The sequence below is a fragment of the Artibeus jamaicensis genome, unplaced genomic scaffold (genome assembly GCF_021234435.1).
Source record: "Artibeus jamaicensis isolate MK-2021 breed Jamaican fruit bat unplaced genomic scaffold, CSHL_Jam_final contig_233, whole genome shotgun sequence".
Taxonomy (NCBI): Eukaryota; Metazoa; Chordata; class Mammalia; order Chiroptera; family Phyllostomidae; genus Artibeus; species Artibeus jamaicensis.
Genome location: NW_026521486.1, coordinates 39766120 through 39774765, shown reverse-complemented (window position 1 = coordinate 39774765; position 8646 = coordinate 39766120).

Sequence of the window (8646 nt, the reverse complement as noted above, 5' to 3'; positions counted from 1 at the left end):
ACTGTAATGAAAATGAAAAATGCCTTCGATGGGTTCATTGGTAGCCTAGACAAGGCCAAGGAAAGAACCAATAAGATGGAGCAACACAAACTTCCCAATCAGAAGTTCAAAGAAAATAGAAGAATGAAAAATAAAGAATCCAAACAAAGCAAGAACTGAGACAGTTTCAAAAGGAGTAACATCCACGTGATTGGGATACCAGAAAAAGGAAGAGGAAAGGAGCAGAAGAAATATTTCTAGTAAAAATGAAGATTTTCCAAAATCATTGAACAAACAAACCACAGAACCAAAAATTTCAGAGAACACTAAGCAAAATAATGTCACAAATTTATTCATAGGCATTTCATAATAAAACTTTAGGAAATCTAAGGTAAAGAAGAAATTATAAAGAAACCAGAAGGAAACAAAAAGACCTATGGACCTACTATCCATGAAAGAAATAATTGATCATTTGAAATTTGTTCAAGTTAAGAACTTCAGCTCTGTGAAAGACATTGTTGAGAGAATGAAACCACAAACCACGGGCAGGGAGAAAGTATTTGCCAGAAAAACACATGTGGTAAAGAATTGTTACCCAATACTTATAAAGAAATGTTGGAACCCAACAATAAGAAAACGAACTGATTTTAAAAATTGGTAAAACATCTGAAGTCACTTCACTAAAGAAGATATACAGATGGTGATAAGCATATGAAAAGATGCTCCATAGTGTAAGTCATCAGAGAATTGCAAATTAAAATGAGATACCAGCATGCACCTATTAGTATCACAAAACTGCAAAATACTGACAACACCAAATGCTACTGAGAATGTGGAAGGACAGAGACTCTCATTCATTGCTGATGGCAATGCAAAATAGAACAGCTACTTTAAAAGACAGCTTGGTGGTTTCTTACAAAAGTAAACATTTTCTTACCATATGATGCAACAATTACACTTCTTGGCATTTACCCAAATGAGTTAAAAACTTATGTTTACACACAAACTTGCACATGGGTGTTTATAGCAGTTTTTTTCATGATTACCAAAATGTGGCATCAACCAAGATGTCCTTCAGTAGGTGAATGGATAAACCCACTACATCCAGACAATAAAATATTATTGAAAGCTAAACAAAATAAACTAGAAAAGACAGAGAGGAAATTTAAATGCATATTACTAAGTGATAGAAGCCAATCAGAAGAGGCTACATGCTATATAATTCCAACTATCTGGCATCCCGGAAAAGGCAAAACTATGAAGACAGTAAAAAGTCCAGTTGTTGCCAGAGGATGGAGGAGGAGGAAAGGAATAAAGTGAGCACAGAAAACTTTTTAGGACAGTGAAAGTGTTCTGTAGAATACTATATAATAGTATTATATAATTATTATACATGTTCTTAAACATTTGTTCAAATCCATAAACCTCACAATGTCAAGAGTGAGCCCTACTGTAAACTATGGACTTTGAGTGATAAGGGTGTGTCTATGTAGGTTCAACAGTTGGTAACAGCTGTACCACTCTGGTCAGGAACTTTGATAATGGAAGAGGCTATGTATGCAAGGAGAGGGGGTATAGCATTGGAAATTGTGTGCCTATCACTTAATTTTGCTCTGAACCTACTCTAAAAAATTTCTTTAAAAACTAAAAATGAAAAACAGACTTCATATATTAAAAATATGTATTGTCGCCCTGACTGGTGTAGCTCAGTGGATTGAGCATGGGCCTGTGAAGCAAAGGGTTGCTGGTTCGATTCCCAGTCAGGGCACATGCCTGGGTTGCAGGCCAGGTCCCCAGTGGGGGACACATGAGAGGCAACCACACATTGATGCTTCTCTCCCACTCTTTCTCCTCCCCTTCCCCTCTCTCTAAAAATAAATAAGTAAAATATTTTTTTAATTTAAAAAAATAAAAGTATGTATTGTCTTTGTTAGAAAAAAGTATTTGTCTTATCCTCTCAGGTTGCTGGTCAGTCTTTCAGATATCTGGAGTCTTTGAACTATAAATTTCAACTTAATTAGAAAAGTTTTCTATCAAAATAATTACAGTAGTCCCCGCTTTATCCAGGGTTTCCCTTTCTGTGGTTACAGTTCCTAGAAGTCAACCTCAGTCCAAAAATATTAAATGAAAAATTTCAGAAATAAACAATTCATAAGTTTTACATCGTGAGCCATTTTGAGTAAGGTGATGAACTCTTGTGAGTCCCGCCCACAGGACGTGACTCATCCATTTGTGCGGTGTAAATTCCCAAACCTGCTGGTCACTTGGTAGCAATTTTGGTCATCAAATGGACTATTGAGGAATCACTGAGCTTGTGGTCAAGTAACCATTATTTTACTTAATAATGTCCCCAAAGTGCAAAAGTAGTGACGTTGGCAATTTGGATATGCTGAAGAGGACCAGGAATGTGACTCTTGAACATGAAGATATTCTGAGAGAGAGGGAGAGGGGAACCACATTCACATAATTTCTATTGCAATATTTTAAATAATTGCTCTATTTTAGTATCAGTTATCAATAGTCTCTCACTGTGTCTAATTTATAAATTAACTTTATCATAGGTATGTATGTATAAACAAAAACAGTATGCAGGGTGGGGCAAAATTAGATTTACAGCTGAGAATATATGAAGCACTTTATTTTGTATCACTAATTATTAATAATTACATTAATTATTATGTAATCTGTCTATTCAGATTCTCTGATTTTTCCTAATTTAGTTTTAGAATATGGTATTTTTCTAGGAATTTATCCATTTTTTCCAGGTTATTCAGTTTTTTAGCTTATAGTTCTTCATAATATCTTCTTACGGTCCTTTGTATTTCCTTGGTATCAATCATTACTTTTTTTTCATTTCTGATTTTATTCACTTGAGTCCTTCCCCCCTCTCTCTCTCTCTCTCTCTCTCTCTCTCATGAATCTGGTTAAAGGCTGCTTGTCAATCTTGTTCATCTTTTTTAAGAACCAGATTTTGGATTAATTGATCTCTTTTGTCACTTTTTAAAGGCTTCATTTCAATTTTTTCTGCTCTTGTCTTTATTCTTTCTTTCCTTCTGTTCACTTTGGGCTTTGTTTGTTGTCCTTTTTCAAGTTCCTTTAAGTGTGAAGTTGGGTTGTTTATTTGAGCTTTTTCTTGTTTTTTGAGATTGGCCTGTAATGCTATGAATTTCCCTTTTAGAATTGCTTTCCCTGTGCCCCACAGATCTTGGACTGGTGCATCCTCATTTTCATTTGTTTCAAAGTATTTTTTTATCTCTTCCTTGATCTCACTGTTGACTCATTCCTTGTTTAATAACATGTTATTTAACTTCCACATATTTGTGCGTTTTTCAGTGTTCTTGTGATTGATTTCTAGTTTCATAGCATTGCGGTAAGAAAATGCTTGTTATGATTTCAATCTTCTTAAATTTATTAAGACTTATTGTGTGTCCTAAAATGTGGTCTGTCCTAGAAAATGTTCCATGTGCACTTGAAAAGTATGTGTATTCTGCTGCTTCTGGATAAAATGCTCTGAAGATATCAATTAAATCCATTTGATCTAGTGTGTTGATTAAGACCGCTATCTCCTTGTTGATTTTATGTATGGAAGATCTATCCATTGAAGTTGACAGGGTGTTAAAATCCCTTACTATGATTGTATTTCTGTTAATATCTTTCTTTATGACCATCAAGATTTGCTTCACATATCTAAGTGCTCGTATGTTGGGTGTGCAAATGTATACTAGGGTCATGTCCTCCTGTTGCATTGTTCCCCTTATCATTATGCAGTGTCCTCCTTTGACTCTTATTATAGCCTTGCTTTTAAAGTATATTTGTCAATAGAAGGACTGCTCTCCCAGCTTCTTTTTTCCTTTCCATTTGCATGAAATATCTTTTCCCATCTCTTTACTTTTACCCTGTGTGTATCTTTCAATCTGAGATGTGTCTCTTGGAGGCAGCATATAGATGGGTCTTGTTTTCTTATACAGTCAGCTTGTCTTGTGGTTGGAACATTTAAGCCATTTACATTTAAAATGATTATTGATAGATACATATTTACTACCATATTATTGTTGGACTATTTCCTTCTGTATTTTTCCTCTTTCTCTTCTTCTTCTTAAAGAAAACCCTTTAACATTTGTTGCAGTACTGGTTTGTTATTAACAAACTCCTTTAGTTTATTCTTTTGCAGGAAGCTCTTTTTTCCTCCTGCAATTTTAAATGATAACCTTGGTGGGTAAAGTAGCCTTGGTTGTAGGTCCTTGTTTTTCATCGCCTTGAATATTTAATACCACTCCCTTCTGGCCTGAAATGTTTCTGTTGAGAAATCAGATGACAGTCAAGTTGGTATGTAACTATCTGCTTTTCTCTTATGGCTTTTAGGATTCTCTCCTTGTCTTTAAGCCTTGTCCTTTTAATTATGATGTCTCTCTATGTAGGCTTCTTTGGGCCCAACTTGTTTGGAACTCTCTGTGTGTCCTTTTCCTTCACCAGATAAGGGAAGTTTTCAGTCATTGTTTCTTCAAATGGATTTTTTATCCTTTGCTCTCTTTTTTCTCCTTTTGGTATTCACATGATGTGGATGTTGTTATGCCTCATGTAGTCAAAATATTTCTTAAGCTCTCCTCATTTTTAAAAAATCATTTTTTCTTTTTGCTGCTCTGCCTAGGTGCTTTTTTCTACTTCATCTTCCAAATCACTGACTTGATCCTCTGCTTCATCCAACCTACTGTTTAACTTTGCCAGTGTATTATTTATTTCAGATATTGCAATCTTTATTTCTGACTGGTCCTTTTTTATGTTTTCTATGTCTTTTTTCATGCCGTTGACTATCCTTAAAATCATTACTATAAATTCTCTATTTGATAAATTGCTTGCCTCCATTTCATCTATCCCTTCTTCTGGAGAATTCTCTTGTTCTTTCCTTTTACATCTGTTTCTTTGTCTTCCTGTTTTAGCTGCTTCATTGTATTTGTTTCTATGTATTAGAGAGATCTTCAAAGACTCTGTTGTAGGTCTTTGTCAGACACTGCTTGTGAATGGCCCTGGCCAATCTGTTTTGAGCTATCAGCGATCCACAGCATGAGGCTCCCTCTACTGCATCCGTTTGTGTGCACAAAGAATGTGCACCAAGTCTTGCTTTTATAAGCACTGGGTCAGGGGAGGGTCCACTGAAGTCTCATACAGCTCCCAGAATTCTGCCTTAGTTGTTGAACTGATCAGTGATATAGCCTCAAGCTGTAATCAGCTGCTTGACTTAAGTTCCACAGGATGGGGTAGAGTCACTTCTATGGGCAGGGCCATTTCTTTTTCTCAGGCTGATGCCTCTTGGAGAAGAATGCTATGTTTGAGAAAGATGGCTTCTGCTGTATGGGGAATTGTCTCAGCATAAAGATCCTGGAGGCTCACTGTTCAGTTCTCTTCCCAGAGCCACCAACCCCAGAATCTCCTCAAGCATCTCTAGTCTACTCTGCCCTTCCACTGCCAGAGCCCAGGATTAGTGGCTGCAAATGAAATCTTGTGTGTTGGCCTTTTAAGAGGCTCTCTCTGTCTCCAGCCCTCTCTCCACTGTAAGACAGAAACCCTGCTACTTTTTACAACCGAATATTATCTCAGCCTTTCCAGCTCTGGTGCCATAGGCTGGAGATCCCAGCTTGGGGTTTAGACTCCAAAATTCTCAAGGGGAACCCCTAGCCACTGAAATATCCCTCTAGAATTTCAGCTGCCACCCGTGGGGAGCCTGCACACCCTCCTGCATCTCTTCTGCACGCTCTACCAGCTCCATTGTAGTGAAGTGTTTTCTCTGTATGTTTGTGGTTATAAGGCTTCTCTCCAGCTAATGTTCAGTTGGTTACTCAGAATGACTTCTGTACAGTTTAGCTATAATTCCAGATTGGTCCTGGGAGGAGGTAAGTGTAGCTTCCATTTACTCCTCTTCCATCTTGGATCTCCTAAATTTTTCTTCCTTTTAAATCATAAAATCTTGACATTTTATTTCCTCAAAAGAGACTGAAGGCATTTGTTGTTCAGACAGTTATATTTTTCTTTTTAAGCCACTAAAATGTGGTAAACCATAAAATAAACAGAATACAGTTTATGACCCAAGATTTTATTTTAAAAGGCAAATTTTTACTACCGAAGAATAGTGTTTTCTCTCTCTTAATATCTTAGTATATTTATCTTTTCCCACATTTGGAGCAGAGACTATTAAACGAGAGACTATTTAAAATAAAAAATAATTTATGTAAACAAAGATTATTGCAGGTATTATAGGTGGTAACCACTTATTTTATGTGAAATATAAATTATTAAGAATCATAGCAAATACTTCCTTAGTATTTGCCAAATGCCAGTCATTACACTAAGCATTTTATATACATATACATTTAATTCTCACAATAATCCTATGAAGGAAATAATAATAGCATCTTCATTTTACAGGTAAGGAAGCTGAGGCATAGAGAGGTTGACTCTCTTGCCAAGATCACAGATCTAGTGGTAGGTTAATGTATCCGAGATTTAAACCTACATATACTGGTTGTTCAGTTGACTAATATGCTATGTAAACACTTTGGGACAGCTTGCAAGCATTTTGATAAATTGAATAACAAGGCCGCTAAAAGATGTATATTGAATTTCTAATGCATTTATTCTAATTTATTCTATCTCCCTATTTTTCCTGACTGACAATTATCTGTAAGCACAGAACTTAACTGCTCAAAATCAATGCTCAATTTCTTCTGCACTGTGCCTGTATAAGTGTGCTCATGACAGGCAACAGTCCATCACTCTGAGAAGGCAGTATTTTCTCCAAAAGCAAGTCGCTCATACGTGGCTGGTTTGTGTATTAGATTCTCCTTCTATGGAGATGCACACTTTGGTTTGGAATTATCCTGCCATATCTATTTCACATTAAGCCAACTTCTGAACACAGCAGAGAATTCAGTCTGAAGGTAGTTTCAATGAGCAGGTATCTAGGATTTTTTGCTCTTCTTTTTAAAAAGAACTACAGAATCCTAAAATAGCAGTTTAGAACATGGACTGTGGAGACAGACTGTTCTATCCAAAACTTAGCTTCACCAGTTGGGCAAATCACTTATCCTCTCTTCATCTCAGTTTCCTCACCTGTACAATGGAGATGATAATATAGCAACCACCTTCTAAGTTTGCCTTGAGGATTAATGAGTTAAAACACACAGAGAACCCTCAGATCACAGGGGCCATGTAAGTAAAATAAACTTGACAGCCATCCATGACCTTATAGCAGAAATTAGTACCAAGCCCTCTGTCAGACAAGTGGTATATCCCTCAGCCAGTAACAGGGTATCCCTATCACTCAGAGCATTGCTCTTGTGCATATTTACATTGGGGAAAAATCACAATTATATAGCAAGTATATTCATATTACATATTTTATATATTCATATCATTGCATATATTCACATTTTTCTCTGTTATATACACATACATAGAAGTTATACACATTAAGACTATTACATATGACTAAGTAAGTTTTATTTCCCCCCCTCAAATTAATATAGGTACCTGGAAAAGTCTCATAATCAAGATACAGTTTCTGTAAAGCAAAAGAAAGTATGAGTTAAAGTAGTATCCTTGAATTGGAAAGGTCTTTGAAGCTTGAATGTTCAAGCTTGTTCTAATACAACTACCACCTTAAAGAAGATGACTCCATGAAGTCTTCCCAGAAACTAAATTGGAGCCCTGGTGGAAGTGAACACTCTCACACTCAGCTTATGGGAGTAACAGGGCATTGCCCTAAACATAAACCAACCAACAAACATCACTTTCCAACTGCAGTGCCATTGCTTTCATTTTTAAATAAAGTTTAAATGGATGAAAAAGTTGTTTTTAGTAAGCATATAACCTGTATTTGTCATTGGTTTCTTGGCTCAGTCCTACAATTCTACCACCAACATCTTTACTACGTGGCCAGGGTTATATTATTTTGTGCCTCTAATCCCATAGTCACATTGCAGTTAAGTAATAAAACCAACCTGTGCACATGTGCAGTCAATTATTTTTAATGTTACGAAAATTAGGAGGGATTGAGCATAACAGTCCTGGCCAGACCTTCCACACTGTCTTTAGCAATCTTCACTTCTGACCTTTCTCTGGAGTTCTGGCCCCTCAATCTGTGTTCTTTCTAACCTTCATATCTTATACCTTATTCCTGAGAAGGATTCTGCTATATTTATTTGGTGCTATAACAAAAGAAACAAAATATTTCTTGACACCATCTACCTACATACTTAGCTGCCCTTATATTCCTGAAACTAGTATATTTAAATTTTTTTCTATCAGTGGAAAGGAAAGGAAAGCTTGTCAGCAATCTTTACAGTGATGCACTAAGTAATCAATAATTTAAGTACCATTTTTTAACCAAGTTGATCTCTCTGTATATGAACTGGGAAGAGCAATGTGTTAGATGAAAACCCTCAAAACCACTAACATTTTTCAGTGAAACACAAACTACACCCCCCCCACTGAATTTTACTATAGGAGGGTGACTAACAAACAGAATCATGTAATGGTAGGTAAGAAAAGACCAAATCCAAAGCATCTGAATGAAGCCAACACTGATAAAATAATGAAGAATTGTGTTATTCTCAGAGAAAAAGGGTGTTCAGTAAGGAAAAGTAAAGAGTAACTTCATTATTCTTTTGTTTT